Source organism: Pogona vitticeps, chromosome 1, assembly GCF_051106095.1.
Source record: "Pogona vitticeps strain Pit_001003342236 chromosome 1, PviZW2.1, whole genome shotgun sequence".
NCBI lineage: Eukaryota > Metazoa > Chordata > Lepidosauria > Squamata > Agamidae > Pogona > Pogona vitticeps.
This window is the reverse complement of record NC_135783.1, coordinates 257,957,358-257,968,972: the sequence shown is the minus strand read 5'-3', so window position 1 is coordinate 257,968,972 and position 11,615 is coordinate 257,957,358. Positions and strand designations below refer to the sequence as shown.

Sequence of the window (11,615 nt, the reverse complement as noted above, 5' to 3'; positions counted from 1 at the left end):
GTTCTGTGCTCCCTTCCTATCACTCCAGAGCTCATGGCCAACTAGCCACTCCTGGCAGGAGGTGGGACGAACAGCCTTGCTGCCAGGTTGAAGAGTGGCTTGCCGACCGGGCACTCCTGAGTGATAGGAAGGGAGCGCAGAGCCTGCGGCAGCAATGGAAAGTGAGTGGACCGTCTAGCCCCAGGGGGCCAGACCCTCATTATGTCTGCCTGTGTGGGGGTATTTGTATACAAATACCAATATGCCCATTTCTAATGCCTGTCACCCAGGGATTGAGGTGTCTGTTTTGTGTCCCTCTCTGATTTAGGAAGAGGGCTAACTGAATCCTGTAGAAAGCTCTAAGTGTCATGCATTTACATAGCCCAGTATCAGGATGATCAGATGAAGAGGACAGTATTCTTGTGTTTAATTGTTCTGTGGAGGCTGAAATTTCAGCAGGCACAGTTGTATTAAAATCACCCGTTCAAATATTTTCTAAGCAACTATTAAAGGTACAGGGCATCTGTTTTCTTTTTCATCTAGTCACCTGGCCCAGAAACCTTATGATCTGCCTCATACTCCTTGAGATGGGCTCCCCGATGCTGGCTGGCTTGGGTAACTCTAGATACATGGTTCCCAATCTTGGGTCCCCAGACATTATTGGATTGCAAGCCCCAGAAGCCCTTGTCAGCACAGAGAGTGGTGCAGGCTTCTGGGAGTTGCAGTCCAAGAATGTCTGGGGACCCAAGATTGGACCACTGCTCCAGATCATCCCAAAATGAAGATTCAACCATTGTGGCCATTAACTTACATAGAAACTTCACAAGGGAGGAGAATAAGATTCTCCTATATTTTATGAACATGATACAAATTATTAAAAAGTGGCTATCTTTCCCTCCAATATCCTTAAAGTTTGATCCCACAGCCAGACCAGACTACCGTTTTCAGCCAGAGTGGAGCTGAGGTGCATTTTGCAGAGTGTATGTGTAGTAGAGAAGAATATAGTTCAAATGCGGAGAAACAGGGCCGGGGGTAGCTTTAAGATGGAGTTGGCTAAACTGAGACAATTGTTGCCCTGTGGGACATCTGATCCAGGATCAGTGGTAGTGCTACCTGCTTCAACAGTGCCCTTGCTTCCAATACGCTGTACTTGTATTTTTGTAAATAAACAATTATTACAAAGGTATTTTAACAATACATCTTATATCTGTTACATACAGCACTGATGTTACCTGTCTGTCATGGGTTTGGAGGGAAAGTTCCATCCTATGGGGAGTGGAAGGCGGGACATCAGGAGGAGGGGCTGTACTGTATAAATATGTGATGTCTGTGTGGTGAGAGAGAGATGCTGGGAGACACTGGGTTGTGACGAAGCAGCAGCTGGGAAGAAGAAGCTGTTGTGGGAGTCTGTGTGTCAGACAGGGTACTACTGTGTGTCAGAGTACCAACCTGATAGGTTCAGGTGTCTGTTGGGTAGCCAGAACTGATAGGTTCAGGGTCTGTGCTTTAAGTTAAGGGTTCTGTGTGAACCAAACTGTATGCTTGTATGAGTGAGAATAAGCCACGTTACTTTATTTTATTCACCTGATTGTTTATTTTTCCCTGTGTGTATTTAAATAAACCTTATTCTTTTGATTGTTTAAAAATCCATCCCTGGTCTGTGTGACTTCTTATAGGGAATGGTTGGTGGCAGCTTAGTGTAACTGTGTGACATATCCCAGTAGGTCTGGGTTTGTCACATTGATTGGTGTCCAGCGTGTGGGATACGACTGGTCCAGTTGTCCAGTGGTCCAGCAAAGCCTTGGCAAGTGTGCCCAGAGCAAGGGGGGTCTAGTCAGGGACAGTCTGAGGCGCGTAGGTAATCTTCTAGGTGTACCTCACGGGGAGGTGCGCTAGTAGAAGAACGTGCCAACTGGGGAGACTTAGATTAAGGTGCTCTGAGGCAGCCTAGTTTTGGCGGGAAAAAGCTGAGGCAAAACTGCGTAGTAACAGTGAGCTAGCTTGCCAGCTGAGAGGCCCAGCAGAGGGGGGTAGGCTCTGACTCGATACTGTTGCAAGTTAGTGCTGAAGAACAGCAGCAATCTCTGGGGAGAGCTGGTTCTGAGGCAAAAAGGAAAAAAGTGGTCGTTTTATTTTGTGACAAACCCAGACCTACTGGGATATGTCACACAGTTACACTAAGCTGCCACCAACCATTCCCCTTAAGAAGTCACACAGACCAGGGATGGATTTTTAAACAATAAAAAGAATAAGGTTTATTTAAAATACACACAGGGAAAATAAACAATCAGGTGAATAGGATAAAGTAACGTGGCTTATTCTCACTCATACAAGCATACAGTTTGGTTCACACAGAACCCTTAACTTGAAGCACAGACCCTGAACCTATCAGTTCTGGCTAACCAACAGACACCTGAACCTATCAGGTTGGTACTCTGACACACAGAAGTACCCTGTCTGACACACAGACTCCCACAACAGCTTCTTCTTCCCAGCTGCTGCTTCGTCACAACCCAGTGTCTCAGTGTCTCTCAGTGTCTCTTCTCACCACACAGGCATCACATATTTATACAGTACAGCCCCTCCTCCTGATGTCCCGCCTTCCACTCCCCATAGGATGGAACTTTCCCTCCAACCCCATGACAGACAGGTAACATCAGTGCTGTATGTAACACCTCCCCTCTTTATAAGTTGTTTTGTAGGGGGAAAGCTAAGGTGCTTTTCACCAAAAAAACAACCTGAATAAAATACACAAAAACAGTTATACATACCATATAATACTTACTTATCCTTACACTCTAAGTTAACCATAGTAATTATGCATTTAAACATTTACCATATACATTACATCAATTTACCTTTATTCATACAAACCAATTCAAAAACAGGTACATTTTACTTTTTGTCATCATTATATACATATAGTCCATGTTCTTTCGCCGTCTTCATTCTTCAGGTCTTCTTGATAAGGCGTCAGCAACACAGTTCACTGACCCTCTGACCACCTTCACTTCAAAGTCATAGTCCTGTAGGTTTAAAGCCCACCTCATAAGTTTGCTATTGTGGGTTTTCATTGTCTTTAACCATTGCAATGGTGAATGGTCAGTACACAGAACAAAATGTCTTCCCCAGATGTAAGGCTTGGCCTTCTGGATCGCGTAGACTATGGCCAAACACTCCTTCTCCACGGTTGCCAAATGTCTCTCACCTTTTTGAAGTTTCCTACTCAGGTAGGACACTGGATGCTGGTCACCATTCTCATCCTCCTGGCACAGAACTGCTCCTACCCCGCTGTTAGACGCATCGGTGTAGATGATGAACTCCCGGTCGAAGTCTGGAGCACGCAGGACTGGATAGTTGATTAACGCCTCCTTCAACCTCTGGAACGCCGCCTCACAGTCGCTGGTCCACGGGATGCGGTCATCAGCCTTCTTCCTCGTCAGATCGGTCAGCGGAGCCGCAATCTCGCTAAACCTCGGGATGAACTTTCTGTAGTAGCCCACCAACCCAAGAAATGATTTGACTTTTTTCTTGGTGTTGGGTCTAGGCCAATCACGAACAGTTTCTATTTTGGCCTCCAGGGGTTTTATCATTCCTCCCCCTACCATGTGACCCAAGTATTTTATTTCTGGGCTACCCAGCTGACACTTGCTGGCCTTTACTGTTAGCCCTGCTGCACTTAACCTCTGCAGCACTAACTCCAGGTGTATCAGGTGATCTTCCCAGGTATTACTGAAGATCCCTATGTCGTCAATGTAGGCCACTGTAAAGTCATTGAGCCCTGCCAAGGTCTGGTCCATCAGCCTTTGGAACGTGGCTGGTGCATTTCTGAGACCAAAGCTCAGGACTCGAAACTCATAGAGACCAAAAGGGCTGCAAAAGGCAGTCTTTTCTTGATCCCTGGGATCAATTCTTAATTGCCAATATCCCTTTACCAGGTCCAATGATGAAATGAACCGACAACCCCCTATGGTTTCAATCAGGTTGTCTAGCCTGGGCATTGGGTAGGCATCAGGAGTGGTTACACGGTTTAATTTCCTGTAATCAACACAAAACCTAATGCTCCCATCAGGCTTGTCCACAAGGACTATCGGAGAGGACCAAGGACTAGAAGAGGGGACGATTATGTTCTCCCTCAGCATTTCGTCCAGCTCCTTCCGCACCTTGTCCCTATAGGGTCCCGTTACTCGGTATGGGGATACTGCCTGCGGGGGTGCATCCCCTGTGTGGATCCGATGCATCACTCCCTTCACTATCCCCGGCTTGTTGGAAAACACCTGTTGATATTTACTAAGCAGCATTTTTAGTTCTTGCTGCTGGTCTTGGGTGAGTGCAGGGCTGATCTTTACCTCCTCTGGGTTGTATTTTACTTCCCCTCTACCCTCCCAGAAGGGTAATTCCGCTTCCTCACTCTCAGCTGCTTTTATCGCGAATAAAACCCTCTGTTCCCCTCTGTAGTAGGGTTTTAGGGCATTCACATGAACCACCCTCCTTGCTTGGTTCTCCTCCTGCTCTATTAGGTAGTTCAGGTCTGACATCTTGGAAATGACCCTATATGGTCCTGCCCATTTGAGCTGCAGTTTATTCTCTCTGCAGGGCCTAAGCCAAAGCACTTCCTCCCCTGGGTCAAAGTGCCTCTCTCTAGCTTTGTGGTCATACCATGTTTTCTGTCTGACCTTCTGAGCTTGCAGGTTTTCTGCTGCCAGCTCTAGATTTCTCCTTAGGTCATTCATCAAGGTGTCTATGTAAGTCACAACGTCTTGTGGGTCATCCTGGGTGATCTGCTCCCAAATTTGTTTGATCAAATCAAGGGGCCCTTTCACCCCTAAGTGTGCAGCAAACATGTCAGAGTGACCCCTTTGTAAGATCATGGGGCGATCCGTTTTAGGTACCACCATCTGACTTCTGATCCCATCTCCCCCTTTTGAGATATTTCTCAGGGTCTCTCTATATAAAATTCCCTTTTTCTCCAGGAATCTCACTGGGGTTTCAGGTGTCAGCTGGGCGTCAGTCACCTGTTCAAAACACTTTTGGAGAGTGGCGTCTGCCTTTTGCTCCTGTCCAAATCTGCTGTCTGTGGTTAAGGTTTCCACCACAGCTTCTGAACTCCCCTCTGCTTCCGTCTCTGGCTCATCATTACCCCCCTGAACTGTCCCTGTGGTGGCTTGTGAGCGTGTAATCACTAGCACCCGTTTCACATGTTCAGCCAGGTCATTTCCCACGAGCACGGCTGCCGGCAGAGTCGATAAAATCGCTAGCCGCCAAACTCCCCTCCAGTCTTGAAAGTTGACAGGTACCTCTGCTACTGGCAGAGAGATTACCTGCCCCTCAATCCCTGCCACCTTTATGCTCTCATTTGGGATTATAAACTCCCTAGGAATAATATCTGGATGGCACAGGGTTACCTGGGAACAAGTGTCCCGCAGCCCCCTATACTGACGGCCAAGTATTCCTACGTCCACCCCTGCTGTCTCAAACAACTGAGAATCTGTTTTTATCAGCAAGCAGCGCTTTACCTCCACAAGAGGACCATTTTCCTCAGCCTGATCAGCAGCGGTAGCTGTTCCAGACTGCGTAGCCATGGCAACAGGTTCCCTCAGTGAGACTGAGCCTTGCTCTTTCTGGACACAGAACACAGCTTTTGGCTTGGTTCCACTAGACTCCTGAGGCACCATTCCTTTTAGCTGCTTTAATTTCTCACACTCTGAGATTAGATGACCCTTTCCCTGACAGAAATAACATTTTCTGGTGTATTTCGATTCTCTCTCATCTTGTTTTGGTTTTCCCTCCAAAATCTGAGGTCTTGGTTTCATGTCTGAGGGCTTCCCTTCACCATGGGCCCCTCCCCCTTGCTGGCTTTTCCCTGGTCCCTGAGAGTACTTGCTGTAGGTTTCTTTGGGTTTACCTACAGATTTCCCCTCACCCAAGGGCTTTCTTATTTGGGAAATAAAATCTGCGATTTCTGCGGCTGCTGCCACAGATTTCGGTTTCCTTTCCCTCACCTGGAATTTCAATTCCCCATGCAGGACTGAATAGAACTGTTCCAGCGCTATCAAGTCTTTAAGCTGCTCATAGGTCTCTATCCCCTCCTGCGATAGCCATTTCTCAAGCAGCCTCACCAATTGGGCCCCCACTTGGGTAAAAGTCTGTTCTGGTTTTTTTGTGAGGGACCTGAATCTTTGTCTCAGCTGCTCTGCATTTATCCCATGTCTGGCAAACACCAGTTTTTTAAACTCTGCAAAATCTTTCATCAGTTCCTCAGGCATCTCGGCATAGACCTCAGCCAGGCTACCACTGATTAAAGACCGCATGATGGTCATCTTCTCAGTTTCCCTCACTGAGAAGTCCACAAACGCTCTTTCCACTAAGGAAAAGAACACCTCAGGACAATCTCCCTTGTGGTACACAGGGAATTTCTTCAGGTCAGCTTTAGACAGTTGGCCTCCCTCAGAATCCCTATTGTTATTATTGTTCTGGTTCATCATTTCCAGTTTTCTTAATTCAAACGCCATTCTCTCTTTTTCCAGAGCAATTTTCTCTCTCTCTCTCTCTAACTCAAATTGCCGCTGTTTCTCTCTTTCCCTTTCCTCCATTTCCCTCACCCTCAGTTCATGCTGTTGGGCTAGGAGTATTTTTCTGAGTTCTGGGTTCTGCTCTCCTGTGCTGTCACCTTGCACTGAGCCAAATTCATCCTCAGAACCTTGGTCAATCTGGGGGTCTTTCACTTCACTCATGTCGGCCATCTGGCTTCGAGTCAAGGGCATAATCCCCCCTCAGAACAGGCTGCTTTAAAAAGTCAAGCCTCAAAATAAAACGACCACTTTTTTCCTTCTTGCCTCAGAACCAGCTCTCCCTAGAGATTGCTGCTGTTCTTCAGCACTAAACTTGCAACAGTATCGAGTCAGAGCCTACCCCCCTCTGCTGGGCCTCTCAGCTGGCAAGCTAGCTCACTGTTACTACGCAGTTTTGCCTCAGCTTTTTCCCGCCAAAACTAGGCTGCCTCAGAGCACCTTAATCTAAGTCTCCCCAGTTGGCACGTTCTTCTACTAGCGCACCTCCCCGTGAGGTACACCTAGAAGATTACCTACGCGCCTCAGACTGTCCCTGACTAGACCCCCCTTGCTCTGGGCACACCTGCCAAGGCTTTGCTGGACCGCTGGACAACTGGACCAGTCGTATCCCACACGCTGGACACCAATCAATGTGACAAACCCAGACCTACTGGGATATGTCACACAGTTACACTAAGCTGCCACCAACCATTCCCCTTAAGAAGTCACACAGACCAGGGATGGATTTTTAAACAATAAAAAGAATAAGGTTTATTTAAAATACACACAGGGAAAATAAACAATCAGGTGAATAGGATAAAGTAACGTGGCTTATTCTCACTCATACAAGCATACAGTTTGGTTCACACAGAACCCTTAACTTGAAGCACAGACCCTGAACCTATCAGTTCTGGCTAACCAACAGACACCTGAACCTATCAGGTTGGTACTCTGACACACAGAAGTACCCTGTCTGACACACAGACTCCCACAACAGCTTCTTCTTCCCAGCTGCTGCTTCGTCACAACCCAGTGTCTCAGTGTCTCTCAGTGTCTCTTCTCACCACACAGGCATCACATATTTATACAGTACAGCCCCTCCTCCTGATGTCCCGCCTTCCACTCCCCATAGGATGGAACTTTCCCTCCAACCCCATGACAGACAGGTAACATCAGTGCTGTATGTAACAGTCTGAGGCGCGTAGGTAATCTTCTAGGTGTACCTCACGGGGAGGTGCGCTAGTAGAAGAACGTGCCAACTGGGGAGACTTAGATTAAGGTGCTCTGAGGCAGCCTAGTTTTGGCGGGAAAAAGCTGAGGCAAAACTGCGTAGTAACAGTGAGCTAGCTTGCCAGCTGAGAGGCCCAGCAGAGGGGGGTAGGCTCTGACTCGATACTGTTGCAAGTTAGTGCTGAAGAACAGCAGCAATCTCTGGGGAGAGCTGGTTCTGAGGCAAAAAGGAAAAAAGTGGTCGTTTTATTTTGAGGCTTGACTTTTTAAAGCAGCCTGTTCTGAGGGGGGGATTATGCCCTTGACTCGAAGCCAAGTAGCAGACATGAGTGAAGTGCAAGACCCCCAGATTGACCAAGGTTCTGAGGATGAATTTGGCTCAGTGCAGGGTGACAGCACAGGAGAGCAGAACCCAGAACTCAGAAAAATGCTCATAGCCCAACAGCATGAACTGAGGATGAGGCAATTTGAAGTGGAGGAAAGGTTAGAGAGAGAAAAAATGGAGGGAAAACCAAAACAAGATGAGAGAGAATCAAAATACACCAGAAAATGTTATTTCTGTCAGGGAAAGGGTCATCTAATCTCAGAGTGTCAGAAATTAAAGCAGCTAAAAGGAATGGTGCCTCAGAATGCTAGTGGGACCAAGCCAAAAGCTGTGTTCTGTGTCCAGAAAGAGCAAGGCTCAGTCTCACTGAGGGAGCCTGTTGCCATGGCTACTCAGTCTGGAACAGCTACCGCTGCTGATCAGGCTGAGGAAAATGGTCCTCTTGTGGAGGTAAAGCGCTGCTTGCTGGTGAAAACAGATTCTCAGTTGTTTGAGACAGCAGGGGTGGACGTAGGAATACTTGACCGTCAGTATAGGGGGCTGCGGGACACTTGTTCCCAGGTAACCCTGTGCCATCCAGATATTATTCCTAGGGAGTTTATAATCCCAAATGAGAGCATGAAGGTGGCAGGGATTGAGGGGCAGGTAATCTCTCTGCCAGTAGCAGAGGTACCTGTCAACTTTCAAGGCTGGAGGGGAGATTGGCGGCTAGCGATTTCATCGACTCTGCCAGCAGCCGTGCTCGTGGGAAATGACCTGGCTGAACATGTGAAACGGGTGCTAGTGATTACACGCTCACAAGCCACCACAGGGACAGTTCAGGGGGGTAATGATGAGCCAGAGACGGAAGCAGAGGGGAGTTCAGAAGCTGTGGTGGAAACCTTAACCACAGACAGCAGATTTGGACAGGAGCAAAAGGCAGACGCCACTCTCCAAAAGTGTTTTGAACAGGTGACTGACGCCCAGCTAACACCTGAAACCCCAGTGAGATTTCTGGAAAAAAAGGGGATTTTATATAGAGAGACCCTGAGGAATATCTCAAAAGGGGGAGATGGGATCAGAAGTCAGCTGGTGGTACCTGAAAAGTATCGCCCCATGATCTTACAAAGGGGGCACTCTGACATGTTTGCTGCACACTTAGGGGTGAAAGGGCCCCTTGAGTTGATCAAGCAAAATTGGGAGCAGATCTCCCAGGATGACCCACAAGACGTTGTGACATACATAGACACCTTGATGAATGACCTAAAGAGAAATCTAGAGCTGGCAGCAGAAAACCTGCAAGCTCAGAAGGTCAGACAGAAAACATGGTATGACCACAAAGCTAGAGAGAGGCACTTTGACCCAGGGGAGGAAGTGCTTTGGCTTAGGCCCTGCAGAGAGAATAAACTGCAGCTCAAATGGGCAGGACCATATAGGGTCATTTCCAAGATGTCAGACCTGAACTACCTAATAGAGCAGGAGGAGAACCAAGCAAGGAGGGTGGTTCATGTGAATGCCCTAAAACCCTACTACAGAGGGGAACAGAGGGTTTTATTCGCGATAAAAGCAGCTGAGAGTGAGGAAGCGGAATTACCCTTCTGGGAGGGTAGAGGGGAAGTAAAATACAACCCAGAGGAGGTAAAGATCAGTCCTGCACTCACCCAAGACCAGCAGCAAGAACTAAAGATGCTGCTTAGTAAATATCAACAGGTGTTTTCCAACAAGCCGGGGATAGTGAAGGGAGTGATGCATCGGATCCACACAGGAGATGCACCCCCGCAGGCAGTATCCCCATACCGAGTAACGGGACCCTATAGGGACAAGGTGCGGAAGGAGCTGGACGAGATGCTGAGGGAGAACATAATCGTCCCCTCTTCTAGTCCTTGGTCCTCTCCGATAGTCCTCGTGGACAAGCCTGATGGGAGCATTAGGTTTTGTGTTGATTACAGGAAATTAAACCGTGTAACCACTCCTGATGCCTACCCAATGCCCAGGCTAGACAACCTGATTGAAACCATAGGGGGTTGTCGGTTCATCTCATCATTGGACCTGGTAAAGGGATATTGGCAATTAAGAATTGATCCCAGGGATCAAGAAAAGACTGCCTTTTGCAGCCCTTTTGGTCTCTATGAGTTTCGAGTCCTGAGCTTTGGTCTCAGAAATGCACCAGCCACATTCCAAAGGCTGATGGACCAGACCTTGGCAGGGCTCAGTGACTTTACAGTGGCCTACATTGACGACATAGGGATCTTCAGTAATACCTGGGAAGATCACCTGATACACCTGGAGTTAGTGCTGCAGAGATTAAGTGCAGCAGGGCTAACAGTAAAGGCCAGCAAGTGTCAGCTGGGTAGCCCAGAAATAAAATACTTGGGTCACATGGTAGGGGGAGGAGTGATAAAACCCCTGGAGGCCAAAATAGAAGCTGTTCGTGATTGGCCTAGACCCAACACCAAGAAAAAGGTCAAATCATTTCTTGGGTTGGTGGGCTACTACAGAAAGTTCATCCCGAGGTTTAGCGAGATTGCGGCTCCGCTGACCGATCTGACGAGGAAGAAGGCTGATGACCGCATCCCGTGGACCAGCGACTGTGAGGAGGCGTTCCAGAGGTTGAAGGAGGCGTTAATCAACTATCCTGTCCTGCGTGCTCCAGACTTCGACCGGGAGTTCATCATCTACACCGATGCGTCTAACAGCGGGGTAGGAGCAGTTCTGTGCCAGGAGGATGAGAATGGTGACCAGCATCCAGTGTCCTACCTGAGTAGGAAACTTCAAAAAGGTGAGAGACATTTGGCAACCGTGGAGAAGGAGTGTTTGGCCATAGTCTACGCGATCCAGAAGGCCAAGCCTTACATCTGGGGAAGACATTTTATTCTGTGTACTGACCATTCACCATTGCAATGGTTAAAGACAATGAAAACCCACAATAGCAAACTTATGAGGTGGGCTTTAAACCTACAGGACTATGACTTTGAAGTGAAGGTGGTCAGAGGGTCAGTGAACTGTGTTGCTGACGCCTTATCAAGAAGACCTGAAGAATGAAGACGGCGAAAGAACATGGACTATGTGTATATATGATGACAAAAGTTAAATGTACCTGGTTTTGAATTTGGTTTGTATGAATAAAGGTAAATTGATGTAATGTATATATGGTAAATGTTTAAATGCCTATTTGCTATGGTTAACTTAGAGTGTAAGGATGAGTAAGTATTATATGGTATGTATAACTGTTGTTGTGTATTTTACCTAGGTTGTTTTTTTGGTGAAAAGCACGTTAGCTTTCCCCCTACAAAACAACTTATAAAGAGGGGAGGTGTTACATACAGCACTGATGTTACCTGTCTGTCATGGGTTTGGAGGGAAAGTTCCATCCTATGGGGAGTGGAAGGCGGGACATCAGGAGGAGGGGCTGTACTGTATAAATATGTGATGTCTGTGTGGTGAGAGAGAGATGCTGGGAGACACTGGGTTGTGACGAAGCAGCAGCTGGGAAGAAGAAGCTGTTGTGGGAGTCTGTGTGTCAGACAGGGTACTACTGTGTGTCAGAGTAC

General features: G+C 47.5%; 1 protein-coding gene across 2 annotated transcripts in view; it reads right to left on the bottom strand.

The window, feature by feature from the left end:
- KCNQ1 (potassium voltage-gated channel subfamily Q member 1) overlaps nucleotides 1–11,615 on the bottom strand; it is a 417,925-nt gene that overhangs the window by 174,878 nt on the left and 231,432 nt on the right. The window lies entirely within an intron of this gene.